The following is a 20,408-nucleotide window of genomic DNA, read 5'->3' as shown; positions in this document are numbered from 1 at the left end:
TCTCATCCCACTTTGATCTGACAAAATATGGAACTTATGTGTGATTCTTTACCCCACTTTTTAGGGTATATCGTAAATTTTCATCATGGCTCATTTAATTTATTCACATTGATTACCAAACCTAGTAAATAAACATATGATTTCTTACTAGGATGATGCATGCGAGTGAAATATCAAATGTTGCTAATAAGCACTCAAAAATCTGTTTAGTTTAAGGATACATCAAACAGTAATTAGGTATAATTGTGTAACGTCATAATTTGAATACAATGGTCTGGAATAAAGAAATAAATAGAAGGTGATATAGTATTCACCATGATTGGTGTTACAACATGTTTGACGTCAATCATTAAAACCGATGTAAATTTATAAATAGTAGTAACTTGGTAGAAGAAAGTCGCATGTTGCCTCCCTAATGATCACAAGTCTTAGGGTAACATTCGCACTTGGCACCCTTTAGTCTTTTAAACCTGTTCCGGCATTGTCCATCATCCCATCCGTCTTTCACACAACTATCTCGACACATTCCATTTTGATCAGGATGGCATTTATTCCAATGGTTGTGATAGCACATGTTTTCGGTAGATGAAACCTCACCTATGGATAAATAGACAAGGTTAGGAGAAGTAATATGAATGAATGTGTCCAGCAATGTTGATATGTCATTGCACAGCATGAAACTTCGGCGAAATGCTGATACTATGGATAATTATACTTACTACATGTAGCCATAAGGCAGAAAAGAATCAAGCAACACATGGTTGTCTTCCTCCAGGCCTCCATGGTATAATGGCAGAATGTCGGTGATTTTTCTGAGAGAAGGCAAAGAATGTTGTGAAGATGGTGTGTGTTTTGGTTTCTATCATTTGGAGGTTCTTATAATGTTCGTGCCCTATAGATAGTATAAATAGTTAGGTCGTAAGGCCAAGAGGAAAGCAAGGAAGCAAAATTAACCAGAGGAATACAACTAAGTGAACTAAACTTGGCACACGTCTTACAACTTAAAATAAATAGTATATCTATCACCTATCTAAGTTTAGCTTGTTGAACTGAATCATTCCGCACATTGACAGGTGATAAGTGCATTACTATTTATATAGCATCTAAACTAAGATTGACGGAAAAGCACATTGGCTACAAAAGGGAACCAATGATATCTTCTTAATTTATCTATGTTTTTTGTTCTATTCATTCCATAATTCTATTAATTACAAAAATATTCAAATTTATTTGGACCAACATATTAATCAATTTTGTAGAGCTAGTTCATGTTTTCAATACTTATGCTTTAAGTGAAAATACGTTTTTGGAGTTCCAGGGGAAGTCTGGAAAATTAGGAGGTTCAATTTAATAAAGGAAGGGAATCAAAAGTCCAAGGAACAAGGTCAGGAAGGACATTGGTGCATGGACACCCTGCCTAGGTTCTTATGCACACCCTGTCGGGGTTGATTTCTGATACCCTTGGTATATATACACCTCAAAAAACTTGGTCATATTTATCATATTTTTTTGTTTGGTGGCACTTCGCAACCCAAGGCCATCATATCTATAGTCATATTAAGGTAAGCTTCCTGAGCGAGGAAAGATCACTATCTTAGTTAACATTGATAATTGATGCTCTCATGGCAATATGTGAGGTGCCCATCAACAACATGAATCATTGTGCTCTCATAATAATCTGTTAGGTTATTCTTTATCTTTCATTTTTCCAAAAACAGGTAAAAAAACCCATGTTTTAACTTCTTCAGATGGCATTGACATTGTAGTCTTAACAACATGGCATCTCATAATGTTTCCGATACCATGTGATTGAGTGGGTTGGCTATAGGGGAGTCCATAACTGACCACAGGGAAATGTTTGCAATCATAAAACCATCCCACGTGATTTCTAAACCAAGAATCATATGAGAATATGGAGTCAATCACTGCCAATTCGTTTCATTATATTGCTTGTGATGGCATAACTATCTCTTGTTGTTTCTTCCCATATACCATTTGCGATGATACTAGTCATCACACACGTTACATGTCAGATGGAACGTGTGCATTGTACTGTCAATAGCACATGCAAAAGTTCAAAAAATCACTTTAATCTAGTTATGTATTGCACATGTTACATTCTAGGTGAACCGTGTGATTTAATATGTTCATAAAACATGTATTCTTTTTATAAATTGTGGGATTTGATGTAACCATAAATTTCTTCGTTGCATCACAACCCAACAGACGCCTTGAGATGTAACACTCAGTGTACTCCTTTGGAAAGCACTAACCGGAAAGGCATTTAGTTACACAACAATATTAAATGCTGCAACATGGCAAGGCGGTGAAACAGAAGTAAACTACTCTATCTAGTCATATTAAATGAGGTGGGAAATATTTAGATAGCATCCCTCAAAAATACCTCATGGCATTTAATGAGGATAATTAAGGTTCTTCCCTAAACTGTATTATAGGAGCTGCTAACCTGAAACTCAATGGTATATGTGAAAATAAAGTTAATTAGCTATGAGTTTAGTTGCAATCTACACATTTGTACTTTCCTAAACCATATATAAAATTTTGTGATCCAAAATGAAGTTAATTAGTTACGAGTTTAGCAATTTTACAAGGGTATTTGAGCAATTTTAATTCAGACACCAAGTTAAAAATTGTTGAAATATGTGAAAATAACTTATTAAGAAACTTGACGAAATTCTAAGAAACTTACATATATAACATATTTTAATCGGACCAATGGTTTAAAAGTTATAACATATGCATAGAAATGGCATTTTTAAGAATGTATAAAATACAGAAATAACTAATATAAATAACAAGACTAACACAACTGAGCATCAGATATTAAATCGCACCCATAGGCGGTGTGTTGGCGATATTACTATTGGGTGTAAACCGGCCAGGAGAGGCTGGGTTAACTTCATCAGTAGTTGGTTATGCTTGAAGCCCATGAAGACAGATGAGGATGTTGTGTAAGGCCCAGGACCGTTTTAAGGCCTGCAGCTGTAAACCGGCTTTTGGTATGTAACTTGTATTGTAAGATAGAAGTAGTGGAGACCGAACCGGACACGCTTATGATCCGGTCTCGGGACTCCTTAAACCGATGGGCGTCAACCCATGTATATAAGGGGACGACCCGGCGGCGGTTCAGGACAACAGACAACAACTCGAGACTTAGGCGAAGCATATTCGCTCCCTGGTCATCAAAACCCCATAAATTCCATCACAAATAGACGTAGGCTTTTACCTTCATCGAAGGGGACGAACTAGTATAAACTCTCTTGCGTCCCTTGTCCGCTTTAACCCCTTCAAGCTAACCCATAGCGATGGTTCCACGACTAAGTCCTTTCAAGAGGACATCTGCCGTGACAAAACCACGATAGTTGGCGCCCACCATGGGGCTATCGCACGATGGTCTCAAGTTCTTGGAGGGCAACTTTGAAGGACTCCAGGGTTACGCCGTGGGCCAGATGACCAAGAGTCGTCGCGGCAAGCTCTACATCGACGATGCAGGATGGGGCCCCGAGGCCGGCTCAATTTTAGAGTACACATTCACTCATTTTGCTCCGTATGTAGTCCTCATTCGAATATCTAAGAGACTTATATTTAAGAACGGAGGGAGTAGTACAATATGTTCCTTGTCAGGAGGTGGAGCAGGGACATTTGCAGTCGACAGGCCTATTGGGTAGCTTCAGATGGATGCTTACAACAATTCTAGATGGTCTGCCATAATATCCGGGAAATGTTGGGAGCTATATCGTCTTTGATAGTCTAGACTAATAGTAACAGTATTGTGCCTTCAGTTGAATAGAGCTGCCTCTTTTAGGGCTGAAGCCTTTCCGAACCCTTTCTTGTCGTACCGGCAATACAAGCCCATATAGTCCAGCTAGTTCCACTTTCCTGATTTTACTGTTGATGCTTAGGGTTTTCCCCTTTTATCTACTCTACTATGATCTGTGTAGGTATTTTCTGTCGTACTAGCAGTACTCCACCCTTCAAGCTAAACTACACAACAATCATAATCCCAAAGCTTAGTTGTTTAGATATGATTGTGATATGATACTGATATTAGTTAACATACACATTTAGTTGGTTAGCTAAAGATCCCACTTGAGTTTCCAAATGCATGTCACGACATATAGAGAGACAACAGAATTGCATTTCTTTGTCACTTGTTCATTGTACTTTCTTGTCCATACCAAATCTTAGTTATTATTTTAAAGCAAACATCAGTTGCTAACTACCCTTTGCACGGTTTGGAGCTTCAGATCTGCCATCCCACTGCCATATCAACACTATACACATCATGCTTGCGGTTTCTCCATTTTATGATGACCATGATCAGCCTACGTGGTTCGTGTCGTAATAGCACTGCTCCACCCATCGATCTAAAAAAGCTTAGTTGTACAAATTCAAATCTGATATTATGCTGATATTAGTAAAACTGAGACATGTTTAATTGGTTAGCTAAATGTTCCTACTTCAATTTCGAAATGCACGTGTGCCTCATATGGAGAGACCGGAAGGAATAGTATTTCTCTGTGCGCTCTGGTTCATCATGGGTGGGACATACATTGTATAGTAAGACTTGTAATATCTTCAATCTGCATGCTGTTGTGCTCTTCTTAACATGATCCTCTTCTCTTCTTTAATAAGTATGTTACTTGTTGGGAAGAGTAGCAGAGACATTTGCAGTCGACTGGTCAGGTCGAGTTGTTCTCCCTTGGTATATTTTGAATCTATCAGGTCAGGTCGACTTGTTCTTCTTTACTATATGTTGAAGCTATCATATGCGAAGTATAATCACTTATGGAGCTCTCATATTTTCAGTAGTAGGCCACATTATATTAATGCACAGACCAAATTACAGCATGCATGGAATCTCTCAGAAGAATTGTAGAGATAGCACAAAGGGGTTTACAGGGAGGCAGTACTGGATTAGAATCACTTGTCCATTACAAAGATAACCTCACTTGTTTTTATGTTTTCATGCATGTCAGGTATTGAACATGATCAAAATGAATATGAGAATGGGCGCACGAGAGGAATATTGCAGAACAATCCACTGGCTAACAAACATGGCATGGTGGAGGATGGCCTATCTTATTCACCCATCAAGGTGCTTGCTCTAACTTGGCAAGGTTGTATTGGTCGCACATATTTTGCATATGACCTCTTGCACTACTTCTACTTTGTTACACCACCATCTGCTTAGTTTAAGCATCATATACGAGTATATGCCATACCTGTCCATTTTTTGTACCTATTCCATGTGTCATCATACTATGTTTTTCCAGTCAAATGTTGTTCTTTCATAATAGATGTCCAAAAGGAAGAGGGTGAGTGCAGATCCTCAAGGAGTACAAACTAGGTATTTGGAAAAAGGTAGTGATACCTGCTAAATGAGATAGTTCAGCAGCCACAGAAAACACAGGCCCAATTGTACCACACTTTACCCCTACTCCACTGGACAAACCCCTATTAGAACTACAGAGAGCCCAGCGTCAGGTACTGTCTATGATATCAATTAAAAATTTGAACTCCTAAATTTCTACATGTGCCTTACCTTCTCTCTTGTATGAAAACTAATTTCAGATGAATCTCCTTGCTCAAAGGATCATAGGATCTCACAACAATACTGGTCACTTCATTGCTCTTGTCAGTACCTCTTGCCCTTTGTCAGCATACTTACACTCATTGTTGTTTGATTATGTAGCATCACTGTAAATGTTCGCTTCTTTATCCTCCCTTTGCTCGAAATTATAAGATCTATATTTACTCTTAGATAAAGGTAGAATTAACACAATGGTTATGAAGTTTTGGATTGCTCATGTAAGTACCTGTTGTCATGTACTACCTCTATATCGAATTAATTGTTGATCAATTGGATGTATTTAGAACTTAATAGTGCTAGATACATCCATTTGAGCTACAAGTAATAATGGACGGCGGTGGTATTACTGTAGTTGCATTGCGAGATAGTTGATTGTCTAGCATTACTCTACATCTTATTTGCCCTGCCCTGCACTTTCTCCAAATTATCAGATCTACATTTACTCTTACCAAAATGTTGAATAAAGCCAGTGCTACTGCACACGTTGATGCCTGCATTCCTCTTGTTAGTACCTTTTGCCTTGTAACGTTGTACTTAATTAATTGCTATTTGATTATGTATCATCACTCTGCACCTGAGCTTCATTATCCTCTATTTCTTCCAATATTATTTGATCTATATTCAGTCTTTGCAAAATGTAGAATAATGGCAACGCTTATAAAGATGTTTCTTTGGGGAATTTATTGAATTATCCTTCCATCAACATGGAGAGGGGCTTTGTCCAGCCCGTGTTAACATGTAATGTAAGTTCATCCTTCTCAAACCTTCAAACTTTGTTTTAGTACAGATTTGGATAGGCATCATTTCCTCCACTGTTGTTTACTTTGGTGTTTACATCTGATTGGATGTTTGCAACAACTACCAGTTTTAAATTGTATTTTTTTGACTGGAAACTGTGAGGCAACAGCCCCACAGCACTTTATTAAAACCCAACCACCAAGCATAACAAAAGGTTCTGTACAGGAAATGTAACTAAAGGAAAAGAAAAACTACTTACCTACTGAGCTATTAACAGCATATGCACAAATATATACATGGATACATACAACCAATTAAGGCAAAGAATTAACCCAAGCTAACAGCAGCGGCCTAATAGAAGACTTGAATCTGTGAGAGTGCAGGGTAGCATCATGAATGAAATTTCTCTTCCAAGCAGCAATAGATGGCCTTTCATGTCTGAATATTCTGCCATTTCGAAGGAGCCAAATATTCCAAGCTGCTAGATAAACAACCTCCCGGAAGAAAGGTTTGCCAAAGCTTTTCCTTGCAGCAAATAAACATTGGGCTGGTGTTAAACCAGCTAACCATTGAATGCCCAAGTAGTTCCATACTCTTGTGCTGAATTGGCATGTAAAGAAGAGATGATCTCTATCTTCATGGGCATGGGCGAAGCATAACAAGCAGGTGTTATCATCCTGAGTGGATCTCCAGTGCCTTCTCACTAGCATGTCTCTTGTATTGAGTCGATCATTTAGCATCAACCATGCAAAAACCTTTATCTTCATTGTCGCCTTACTTTCCCAAATCCACCTGGTTGGAGTATCTGTGGCCATATGAGAATGCATTACACTGTAATAACTCTTAGCAGAGAAAACCCCTTTACCAGGTGTCCATGACTAGTAATCTGGTATCTGTGTATCAGCATGAAGATCAAAAAGACCAGACTGGACAACATTCAGTTCATCCATTGCTTCTAGCGACAAGGGCAAATGGAAAAGATCAGCCATATTAGGTGTGCTGAGAACCTCTCGTACCGACACCTTGTCATCAATGACAAAAGACAATAGTCTCTGAAATCTCTCTCTGAGGGGAGTAGATGAGCCGAGGAACACCCAAGCATCATACCAAAAAAGAACAGAGTCCCCCATGTTGATGATTACCTCTGAGTAGAGTCTGAAAACATCATTAAGCTTAAGGATATCTCCACCAGTAAGAACCACATGAAACTGTGCCATGAGGAACAACACCATCATAATAAGTGTTCCAGATGACAGTAACCCATGGAATATCTGCTTTGTTATAAAACTTGGATAGGTGCTTGGACAAAAGAGCTCTGTTTTGGATACTGAGATTAAGTATCCCCATGCCACCTTTATCTTTGGGTCTGCACACAAGTGGCCAAGCTGCAAGTGATTGCCTAGGAGTATCAGAATTTCCTCTCCATAAACATTACCTCATAATCCTTTCAAGTTGCTTTATAATGCCAGCTGGCAAACTTAAACTGCAAAGAAAGTAAATAGGCAAAGAGGACAATACTGACTGGAGGAGTTGTAACCGAGCACCCTGATTGAGAAGACTTGAACTGGCAGATAACCTTCTTTCAACCCTATCAACCACAGGAAACAAGTCTTGGATTTTGGGTTTAGTTGTTCCCACAGGAAGCCCCAGATAAGTAAAGGGGAGGGTTCCAACTTGGCAGCCGAAAACAGCAGCCAACCGGGCCGTTTCTGCATCATCCACATTAATAGGCAAAATGCAAGATTTATGGAAGTTTACTCGAAGACCTGTGGAGGCATGGAAATCTTGAAGCATTTCCTTCAGAGCTAAAAGCTGCGAATCCACCGTAGGTACAATGAGAAGAGTGTCATCAGCATATTGCACTATAGGGAACTCTGGATCATGTGATTCAATAGGTAGGGAGAGAACACCAGATCTGAGCATATGATTGACCAGGGTTTGCAACAGGTCAGCTGCAAGGACAAACAAAAGGGGTTACAGTGGATCACCTTGCCGTACTCCCCTTTTACAGCTAAATTGCTTTCCGGGCACCCCGTTTAAAATGACAGAGGAAGTACCCGAGGACAGTAGCTCTCTTATCCAACCAATCCATTTGCTATCAAATCCTTTGTGATGCAAAAGTCGGAGAATTAGATCATGTTCAACAGTATCGAAGGCTTTGGCGAAATCCAACTTGAGAATCAAAATGGGTTTCTTGGATTGGTGACACTGGTGGATATATTCTAAAGTCCAAGCAATACAATCATGTATAGATCTACACTTAAGGAACCCATATTGATTTTTGTGAATGCACTTTAGGATCACCCCCTGTAATCTGTTGGCCAACAGCTTCATCAAAAACTTCAGGCAAGTGTTGGTCAAGGAAATAGGTCTGAAGTCATTAGGACTTTCAGGTGAAAGTTTTTTTGGAATTAGGGTGATTAAAGACCCATTGATGCTGCTAATAGTGATCTTGCCATCATAGAAATCTTGAAATAACTGCAAGAAGTCATCCTTAATGATGTGCCAGCAACGTTTGACAAACAAACTAGTAAAACCATCAGGGCCTAGTGCCCTATCAGTAGGCAGAGATTTTAGCACTTCATTTATTTCCTCTTCAGAAAAGGGAGCACATAAGCTATCCAGATTATTCACTCGTTCAATCAGTGAGGCTAAGTCAAACTTCATATCAATCTCTTCAGAAACACCCATTCTGTCCTTGAATGTACCCCATAACATACCAGCCATCTGCTGGTGATCAGAGACAACAGTACCGTCTTCATTCTGCAGAGAGGAAATTGAGTTTCTCCGAAAACGTTCAGTTGCCATTGCTCGGAAAAACTTAGAGTTTTCTTCCCCAACTTTTATCCACCGAATGGTACACCTCTGTTTCCAGTATAAAAACTGTAGATGGAGAATTTCCTCAGTATGAAGTTTCACTATTTTCCTGAAATTAAATTCAGGTCTCGTTAAAGGCCTTAACTCCTCAAGATCATCAAAAAATATTACCACCTTGTTACACGCTGCAATGTCTTTCTTGAGTTTAGAGAGGCTGATGTACCAATGTTTAAGAGCATTCCAAAGCCTTTTGAACTTTTCTATCAAACGAGTTGCAGAATTTGTTCTCTTGGTTGGTGCACTCCATGATTGTTCCACATAGTCAAAGAAACCTGGCAGATCCACCCAATAGTTTTCAAACCGAAAAATCTTGGACTTGGGGATAGTTGTTGCAATGGAGACAACACAAGGTACATGGTCCGAGACTGTTCTTGCTAAAGGAAAGACCATGGTGTTAGGATACTCATTAATCCAAGTGGAGGAAGTAAAAAACCAGTCCAATTGCTCCAGCAACGGGTTTTCTTGCATGTTAGACCATGTGTATGATCTTCCTTTTAAATGTAACTCAACTAGACCAAGGTGGCCGATGACCTCATTGAAGAGGAAGATATCATTTATGTCTCCTCCTGGCAAGTTTCTATCTTGTAGTTGTAAAAACATGTTCCTTATGCAGAACAGATCCATTTATTTATTTATATAATTGCGAAACCTGATACTTGTGTTCTTGTTTCTCTTTCAAAGTCGTATCTCTTATGCCAGGTAGAACTTTAGGGAAGATAGTGAGCCAAACCATCTTGAAGAGAGCGAGATGACCCCAAGGTCCTGTCTTGATGAAGACTGTGAGTTGAAGCTACTCACAAGACGCTGTGAGACAACCTCTGTGCAGTCGCTGCCTCAATCAGTTCAACTGCTTCAGTCTCAACTTAAAGCGGAAAGACCTGCTTCAGCTTAGCACCAACTTGATGTCAATGATGCAATGAAGATCTCAGAGGACTGCCTTGCGGGCTTTGGTGGTATACAACTAGGGATAGAGCATCTATCATTGACACAATTGAGGTCTCATCATCTTGTTTGGCTGCTTGCGGTGCCCGTCCTGGCCAGGCCTAATGCTTTCTAAAGTGCTCTCAGTTTTTATATTCTTTTGTTGGTGCATTTATATACACTAGTGGCTACCTATGATGCCCAGTGTATGTAATCCATGGTCACGTTGCGCTTTATTATCACTGGTGGCGAACTTTGATGCCAAGTGGATGTAATATGTCGTAATTTGTTTATGGCATAGTTTAGGTTTATTCTGGGTTGGTATGCTGTAATTTATGCTGGAAGGTTCAATGGATCTCAATGTTGTCGGTCTTCAGGCCGGCCCGTTACTCATATGGGCTAAAACATGGGCCTATAATCATCTTGGGCCATTAGCAGGTCTAAACGTATTGTAGTTTTCCGCCTTTAACAGGTCGAGTAAAGTTCTGGCCAGCTGGGCCAGAGAATGCCATGGGCTTTTAACAGGCTAAAACTAGATTGGGCTAGCGTTGAGCCGAAAAACTCGCGGGCCAATACAGTCCGAAACTGCCTAAGGCCCGTGTTTCGCCCAAATAGGACAAGCCGTTAACAGGCCAAAATATATCTCGGGCCCTGTTTGGCCCAATAAAATTATGGGCTTTAAGCAGGCTGGTATCAACTTGGGCCATAGGCCCAACAGTGTCAAGGGCCATAATCAGATGGGTTGTAAGCAGGCCGGATTCAACGCGGGCTGTAATTAGGCCCAACTGTTACATGGGCCATTAACAGGCCAATAGCCCTGTTGGGCTGAAATTTATCCACAAAGACTATGGGCCGTTAAGAGGGCCTAAAGTTAGTTCGGACAAGAAATAGCTCAGTTTCTGCATGGGCTGTTAAATGGCCTAAACTTAAACCGGGTCGACAACGTCTGAGATGCACCACGGGCTGCTAATAGGCCGAACTATTATCGGGCCAAACTAGTAAACGGGCATTTAACAGGCTGAAATACAAAGTTGGCTTAGAATGGGCCCAAAAGAACAGTGGACTATTAACGGGCCTGATACAATATGGGTCATAATTTGACCCCGAACATGACAGGCTATGAATGGGCCTGATCTGATATGGGCCTTAATTTTACCCAAAACATGGCAGGCTGTTAATGGGCCAGCCCACTTGTGTCTAAAAAAATATGGTGGGCCTTTAGCTGGGCCGGCCTTTTTACCTTAAATGGGCCACTGTTGGGCTGTGCCACATGTTGACATACCATAGGTGTCTTCTGTCCATTATAGGGACGACATCTGTCCCAACGATGAGCTGACACGTGCATTATCCGACGAATGAGAATTTTACACATGGAAAATCCCCATTGGTCGGGGCTATTAAGGGCTTATCGGATCCAAAACGGAACCCGATAGCTTAACGGCGACCCGTTACGGTGGATGCCACATGTCGATCACCCTTGACGAAAGCACTTCTATGACGCGCGATTTATCATCATGGAAGTGCTTCCATGATGATAATTTTGGTAATGTCATGGAACATTTCTACAACAGCAATTGTATGACTATCTTGATTCTGTCATAAAATCGTCATGGATGTACATGCATGAAAGAAAACCTGACCTATTGTGACAAACACATATCATCACGGAAGTGTATTTTTTTTTGTAGTCTCATCGCGTACTCGGCCGCTGATTGGGCTGGCTGCCCTGATACTCGCTGGTCCACTTCCGGTTATTGGGTATATCTCGGTGACAACCTTTGTCCTGGTCCCCAAATGCAAGGCTACAGTCTCTCGCTCCAGTGACGAAGCCAACTATCGTGTCGTGGCTCACGCTGTGGCTGAATGTTCTTGGCTTTGTCAACTTCTGCATGAGCTTCATCGCCCCTCCACACCGCCACTCTCATCTTTTGTGAAAATGCCAGCGCTATCTACATGGCTTGCAACCCGGTTCAGTATCGTGAAAAGGTGTCTCTCGGTCTGATTCGGGTTCTTCATGTGCCATCTTCGCATCAGTTTCCTGATATTATGACAAAGAGTCTACCGTCCAGCTATTCATGGACTTTCCATACATTCTATGCGTCCGTCCATCCGATGCATTGACTGCAGGGGGATGTTAAAGTACATACCTTGTATAGCTATATCATACCTCCGTATCTTCCTAATTATACTCGCTTGTAGATTAATATGAGGAGGTATGTTCGTTGGCTTCCAAGGCTCCATGTAATCATGATATAAATATAGAGCTGATCGCCCCGATTGAGTGGCTTCTTCCCTCATCTCTCTTGCTCGTTTATAAAATGCATAACATTCAGTTTATGACTGGTGACTGAGATGAACAACCCAGATTTCTCCAAAGTTACAACATTTGTATTGAACCAATCTTAAGTTGTCACTACATTCCCCTCTTAAGACTTGGGGGCTACATGTAATATGGATATAAGGGAGGTACACCTTCAAGTTCTCAGTTTTGAGCAAACCGGGTGTCGGTGTCAAAACCGGCGGATCTCGGGTAGGGGGTCCCGAACTGTGCGTCTAGGCGGATGGTAATAGGAGACAAGGGACACGATGTTTTTACCCAGGTTCGGGCCCTCTCGATGGAGGTAAAACCCTACTCCTACTTGATTAATATTGATGATATGGGTAGTACAAGAGTAGATCTACCACGAGATCAAGGAGGCTAAACCCTAGAAGCTAGCCTATGGTATGATTGTTTGTATATGATCTATCGACTAGCCTGGCCTTGGTTTATATAATGCACCAGAGGCCTAGGATAACAAGAGTCCTAGCCGAATACGCCGGTGGGGAGGAGTCCTTGTCTTGATCGCCAAGTCTTGTGGAATCTTCCTTGTATGTGGCAGCTGTCCGAACTGGCCCATGATTATACGGCCATGGGGGTCCTCGGCCCAATCTAACAGATCAGGAGATGACATAGTGAGCACCCCCTAGTCCAGGACACCGTCACCGGGTATCATATTCTTTGATGAGAAATTTGCAAAGTTTATCTCCTCCAAGCTATTCATAGAAAGGCCCGGAAAACCGACTCAACAATTTGAAGCTATAATTACAAAAGCAAGCACCAAGTCATCACAAGGTGCTAACTCGAGCTTGGGGTTACAGTTGATACATATATTGGAGTTGAAATAAAATTCAGATTGACCCGGGCTGGGAAAACCCAACCTGGGAGGATCCTTCCTATAAGGATTTGGTCTGAAGAAACCAAGGACAACAAATTACATGAACTACTGTTAGCAACAATCATGACACATTGTCAGGAACAATCATGACCCGGCATCATCAATCTCTGTAACTCGGCAACTTCGACGATCGCAACTCAACAAGCTCTACATCCTCAAGCTGACTGATTATCAGATGGATATCTTAAGTCCAATTTTTTTATCAAGCCGACGTATTCAAAGCCGGCTCAGTATCATAAGGATATCTTAAGTCCAATAATTTTGTCGAACCAGAGCATTGGAAGCCGACTCAAATGGATTATTTTTTCCCCAATATTTTTCTGCAAGAAACCAGCGTCATATAGTTGATTTTGAAGCCGTCCCAGTGATGTAACTAAGAGACTCAGACTTTCCAAGAGGAATTCCATTGAATGAAGCGCTTGAATTTTTGCATTGACAAAGTTTGACATATCTGCTAAAAAAAGATTAGTTATGAGATCATGGACATGTATCAAGGTGGTTGAGATGATGTCATGATATGGAGTAACTCAATAATTTCTATGTGTGGAAAATTTGCACGACCTGACAAAGATTGACTCGGTCGGGTGTCTTCAAAGAAGGAAATGACAAGGACTGTAGGATGAACATACATTGGTCCAGAAGAACCCTCGACCCGGTACATAACCTATCAAATTTGTTCTTGTGTTATTTTTCAGGATAAGTTTAACATGGATAAATCCAAATTAAACTAGAGCTAATGTTGGGGATATTCCCCATGGTTTGACCTGGCCAGGAGGTGTAACCCGGCCCATCACTTGGCGGCCCATGAGTCACCTGACTTAACGGGTCGACCTGGACGACAAGGACCAAAGGCCCAGTGTGCAACCAAGTAGAAAGCCAGCTCGCGAAGAGGCTGGAGGCCGGCTCATGGAGAAGGCCCAGACTGGGTAAACCCAGCCAGGAAGATCACGACCCGGCCGACGAACCTTGCCAGGAGAAGACCCGAACTAGACTCCGGCTTGAAATAGAAAGGAGACTAGTTGTAATCCTACTAGGACTCTACATGAAGGCGCCCCTTCAACTTATATAAGGAAGGGCAACGCACCCCAAAGGGGGGTAGACAGACAAGTATTAGACAAGATCAAAGTAGATGCTCTCGAGATGAGAGGTAGCCAAATAGCACCATTGTAATCAAGATCATCACCATCATCAATATCAATTAAGCAGGATGTAGGCTTTTTCCAACATCACGAGGGCCGAACCTGGGTAAAACTTGTGTCTCTCGATTCCAACCAACCCCGTTCAAGATACCACCTAGGTGCGATGGCCTCACCACTAAGTCATTTCACAAGGACATATTGCCGTGACAAAACTACGATAAGCAGGCTCTAGGTATAGGCTAAAAAAGCACCATGCTATCAAATTTACTTTGCGTGTTGTTTTATGATATAATGCTAATACCTGAGCCTTTGGTTTTGATAGCCGTAGTGACAGAGCTTGAGGCTCTTAAGGTTGAGCTAAGTAGAGCTCGGCGTGAGGCGGAGCAGCAAAGGCTGCAGCCGCTCAGGCCGAGAAGGAGGTAGCCGAAGAAAGGGTAACTCGGGGAAAGGACCAGGCCCGGGTCATCAAGGTCAAGGACACCCAGAAAGGCATGTACATTGATCACGACGCCTTTCAGGTAGAGGAGAAGAAGGTGACCATGGAGCTCAAGAACCTGAGCCTGGCATACGCTGAGGTCCAGACCCAGGCCCGGGCGGACCGCAAAGTGCTGCAGCAAGTGAAGCAAATCGTTGTTGGTAAGCCATTTTTTGCATCAGTGTATTTTTTGCCGCAAGGGGTTCATTGAGCTCACCCAAGTATGGCGATCCGCAGAGGCTTTCAGGGACCTCATGAGGAGCGCTTCAGACGTCGGCCGCTACTTCGGTGCTCAAGAGGTCCATGCCACAGAGAAGGCATTCTAGAATCTGTTCCAGGCACCATCGTACCCAAAGCTGCTCAATAACCAAATGAAGCTACTCATGGAGCTTTTTCGGATGGTGAAGTCGGCACTGCAAGATCTTTACATCCAGCTCTGGCCCGTGGCAGCGCTGCATAGCATCTTCTTCGGTCCACAGGCCCAACTGCGAGAGGTCGGCCCTTAGGTGAATCACTGGAGGGCATCCAATGGGCGTATGCTTGCATGGCGACTAACTATCGGCGTATTGATGTGACGCTCATGGCCTCGGGCCCCCTAAAGGGAAGAATCAGACCGTGTTTTTATACTTGATTGGGGTGATGGAGGGAGCTCAAATCACTGAGGAGCGGTGTCCCAAGGACACATTATACTTCGGAATGACAAAGTTAGCACGATGTAAAGACATGCTTTTTGTTTGGTAATAAATGTGGCATTATGTTCCAATGTACGAGCGTATATATTTATTTGCCCTTATATTTTTACTCTTGTGTGACCGAATTGGCTTTAGAAGCAAGCACAGGATACAAAGGGTGTTTCATGTGCAGTTTCAACCCTTAGCCGATGTCTTGGTTCCCAAAGGCGGTCCACGCATATGAAACAAGGTAATCGGACTATTTTGGTTTCATAGCTTTCACTTAGTCTTTAAGATCTTAACTGTGGGTACTAGCGAATAGCCCCCGATGTGTGAAGTGTTCTGCAATTGGTCGGGGTTTAAGCTGCTATTCACTTCCGCCTATTTGAAGAAAAGCCCCTCGTTTTACGTGGATGATCTGCAATGAACCTTTGTTTGACACTGTCTTCCCATTGCCGAATAGTTTACGCTTACAAGGACAGTTAGTTTTCGCCTTTCTCCACTGAGCCGCTGATACAATTGAAATGTCGGCGCTCGTAGTGGTTCTCCCTTTACACTCTTAGCCGAATGGGTCGTGAGCGTTAGAGGCAAGCACAGGAGCCGGGAAACCCAACTATTGATACTAGTACAACTGGCAAGATACAGATTTCTAGAGAAGCACATAGCAACATGATACTACTACAACTTCGATTCATTCACGCCAGACCACATAACCACCTCATACGATTGGCAAGATAGAGATGTTTAGAGATGCAAGGTGGCACAATCTGGTGCAACCAATTAGTTAATCCATTGGACGCGGATGCTTGGATTTGCCTCCTATCAGTCATTGGACGGAGGTAATTCAACGGATGGTATTCAAAGTTATTCATGCACTATATAGGGTGTCACCTCAATATATTCAAAGATCCTAGACATCTATGAGGTATCACCTCTTATTTTGAGCTTCTTTTTGTTGGATTGAATCTTGCTCATGCTATGATTTTACCTATATTAGATTGAATCTTTTGGGAATCAATGAGATTTAATATGATGCATGTCTAGTATAAATTTGAAAGACACCCGAGGTGATGTCTAGCATCATTTATGGGGCTGCCTGAAGCAACATGGGCATGCTCAGTACATTAAGATCAAGGATACAACTATGAGGTGTTCTTAGTAATACATTTGAGGTCTCATCCCACTTTGATCTGACAAAAGATGGAACTTATGTGTGATTCTTTACCCCACTTTTTAGGGTATATCGTAAATTTTCATCAAGGCTCATCTAATTTATTCACATTGATTACCAAACCTAGTAAATAAACATATGATTTCTTACTAGGATGATGCATTCGAGTGAAATATCAAATGTTGCTAATAAGCACTCAAAAATCTGTTTAGTTTAAGGATACATCAAACAGTAATTAGGTATAATTGTGTAACATCATAATTTTGAATACAATGGTCTGGAATAAAGAAATAAATAGAAGGTGATATAGATTCACCATGATTGGTGTTACAACATGTTTGACGTCAATCATTAAAACCGATGTAAATTTATAAATAGTAGTAACTTGGTAGAAGAAAGTTGCATGTTGCCTCCCTAATGATCACAAGTCTTAGGGTAACATTCGCACTTGGCACCCATTAGTCTTTTAAACCTGTTCCGGCATTGTCCATCATCCCATCCGTCTTTCACACAACTATCTCGACACATTCCATTTTGATCAGGATGGCATTTATTCCAATGGTTGTGATAGCACATGTTTTCGGTAGATGAAACCTCACCTATGGATAAATAGACAAGGTTAGGAGAAGTAATATGAATGAATGTGTCCAGCAATGTTGATATGTCATTGCACAACATGAAACTTAGGCGAAATGCTGATACTATGGATAATTATACTTACTACATGTAGCCATAAGGCAGAAAAGAATCAAACAACACATGGTTGTCTTCCTCCAGGCCTCCATGGTATAATGGCAGAATGTCGGTGATTTTTCTGAGAGAAGGCAAAGAATGTTGTGAAGATGGTGTGTGTTTTGGTTTCTATCATTTGGAGGTTCTTATAATGTCCGTGCCCTATAGATAGTATAAATAGTTAGGTCGTAAGGCCAAGAGGAAAGCAAGGAAGCACAATTAACCGGAGGAATACAACTAAGTGAACTAAACCTGGCACACATCTTACAACTTAAAATAAATAGTATATCTATCACCTATCTAAGTTTAGCTTGTTGAACTGAATCATTCCGCACATTGACAGGTGATAAGTGCATTACTATTTATATAGCATCCAAACTAAGATTGACGGTAAAGCACATTGGCTACAAAAGGGAACCAATGATATCTTCTTAATTTATCTATGTTTTTTGTTCTATTCATTCCATTATTCTATTAATTACAAAAATATTCAAATTTATTTGGACCAACATATTAATCAATTTTGTAGAGCTAGTTCATGTTTTCAATACTTATGCTTTAAGTGAAAATAGGTTTTTGGAGTTCCAGGGGATGTCTGGAAAATTAGGAGGTTCAATTTAATAAAGGAAGGGAATCAAAAGTCCAAGGAACAAGGTCAGGAAGGACATTGGTGCATGGACACCCTGCCTAGGTTCTTATGCACACCCTGTCGGGGTTGATTTCTGATACCCTTGGTATATATACACCTCAAAAAACTTGGTCATATTTATCATATTTTTTGTTTGGTGGCACTTCGCAACCCAAGGCCATCATATCTGTAGTCATATTAAGGTAAGCTTCCTGAGCGCGGAAAGATAGCTATCTTAGTTAACATTGATAATTGATGCTCTCATGGCAATATGTGAGGTGCCCATCAACAACATGAATTATTGTACTCTCGTAATAATCTGTTAGGTTATTCTTTATCTTTCATTTTTCCAAAAAGAGGTAAAAAACCCATGTTTTAACTTCTTCAGATGGCATTGACATTGTAGTCTTAACAACATGGCACCACATAATGTTTCCGATACCATGTGATTGAGTGGGTTGGCTATAGGGGAGTCCATAACTGACCACAGGGAAATGTTTGCAATCATAAAACCATCCCACGTGATTTCTAAACCAAGAATCATATGAGAATATGGAGTCAATCACTGACAATTCGTTTCATTAAATTGCTTGTGATAGCATAACTATCTCTTGTTGTTTCTTCCCATATACCATTTGCGATGATACTAGTCATCACACACGTTACATGTCAGATGGAACGTGTGCATTGTACTGTCAATAGCACATGCAAAAGTTCAAAAAATCACTTTAATCTAGTTATGTATTGCACATGTTACATTCTGGGTGAACCGTGTGATTTAATATGTTCATAAAACATGTATTCTTTTAATAAATTGTGGGATTTGATGTAACCATAAATTTCTTCGTTGGATCACAACCCAACAGACGCCTTGAGATGTAACACTCAGTGTACTCCTTTGGAAAGCACTTACCGGAAAGGCATTTAGTTACACAACAATATTAAATGCTGCAACATGGCAAGGCGGTGAAACAGAAGTAAACTACTCTATCTAGTCATATTAAATGAGGTGGGAAACATTTAGATAGCATCCCTCAAAAATACCTCATGGCATTTAATGAGGATAATTAAGGTTCTTCCCTAAACTGTATTATAGGAGCTGCTAACATGAAACTCAATGGTATATGTGAAAATAAAGTTAATTAGCTATGAGTTTAGTTGCAATCTACACATTTCTACTTTCCTAAACCATATATAAATTTTTGTGATCCAAAATGAAGTTAATTAGTTACGAGTTTAGCAATTTTACAAGGGTATTTGAGCAATTTTAATTCAGACACCAAGTTAAAAATTGTTGACATATGTGAAAATAACTTATTAAGAAACTTGACGAAACTCTAAGAAACTTACATATATAACATATTTTAATCGGACCAATGGTTTAAAAGTTATAACATATGCATAGAAATGGCATTTTTAAGAATGTATAAAATACAGAAATAACTAATATAAATAACAAGACTAACACAACTGAGCATCAGATATTAAATCGCACCCATAGGCGGTGTGTTGGCGATATTACTATTGGGTGTAAACCGGCCAGGAGAGGCTAGGTTAACTTCATTAGTAGTTGGTTATGCTTGAAGCCCATGAAGACAGATGAGGATGTTGTGTAAGGCCCAGGACCGTTTTAAGGACTGCAGCTGTAAACCGGCTTTTGGTATGTAACTTGTATTGTAAGATAGAAGTAGTGGAGACCGAACCGGACACGCTTATGAGCCGGTCTCGGGACTCCTTAAACTGATGGGCGTCAACCCATGTATATAAGGGGACGACCCGGCGGCGGTTCAGGACAACAGACAACAACTCGAGACTTAGGCGAAGCATATTCGCTCCCTGGTCATCAAAACCCCATAAATTCCATCACAAATAGACGTTGGCTTTTACCTTCATCGAAGGGGCCGAACTAGTATAAACTCTCTTGCGTCCCTTGTCCGCTTTAACCCCTTCAAGCTAACCTGTAGCGATGGTTCCACGACTAAGTCCTTTCAAGAGGACATCTGCCGTGACAAAACCACGATAGTTGGCACCCACCGTGGGGCTATCGCACGATGGTCTCAAGTTCTTGGAGGGAAACTTTGAAGGACTCAAGGGTTACGTCGTGGGACGGATGACCAAGAGTCGTCGCGGCAAGCTCTACATCGACGATGCAGGATGGGGCCCCGAGGCCGGCTCAATTGAGTATGGGTACCGGGTCCCCTTTGGTGGCATACACGTCTTCATCAGC

General features: G+C 41.1%; 2 long non-coding RNA genes across 2 annotated transcripts; both read right to left on the bottom strand.

Annotated features, from left to right (window-relative positions):
- Positions 1–224: 224 nt before the first annotated feature.
- On the bottom strand, positions 225–857 carry LOC123057434 (uncharacterized). Its single transcript, XR_006426844.1, has 2 exons — positions 720–857; positions 225–597 (listed from the first exon to the last, which is right to left on the bottom strand). It is a non-coding gene; the product is annotated as an uncharacterized lncRNA (long non-coding RNA).
- Positions 858–17,056: 16,199 nt separating this feature from the next.
- Positions 17,057–17,681, bottom strand: LOC123057433 (uncharacterized). Its single transcript, XR_006426842.1, has 2 exons — positions 17,543–17,681; positions 17,057–17,420 (listed from the first exon to the last, which is right to left on the bottom strand). It is a non-coding gene; the product is annotated as an uncharacterized lncRNA (long non-coding RNA).
- Positions 17,682–20,408: the final 2,727 nt, after the last annotated feature.

The sequence above is a fragment of the Triticum aestivum genome, chromosome 3A (assembly GCF_018294505.1).
Source record: "Triticum aestivum cultivar Chinese Spring chromosome 3A, IWGSC CS RefSeq v2.1, whole genome shotgun sequence".
In the NCBI taxonomy this organism is placed as follows: Eukaryota; Viridiplantae; Streptophyta; class Magnoliopsida; order Poales; family Poaceae; genus Triticum; species Triticum aestivum.
Note: the sequence above shows the minus strand (reverse complement) of the source record. Positions and strands in the feature narration are given on the sequence as shown.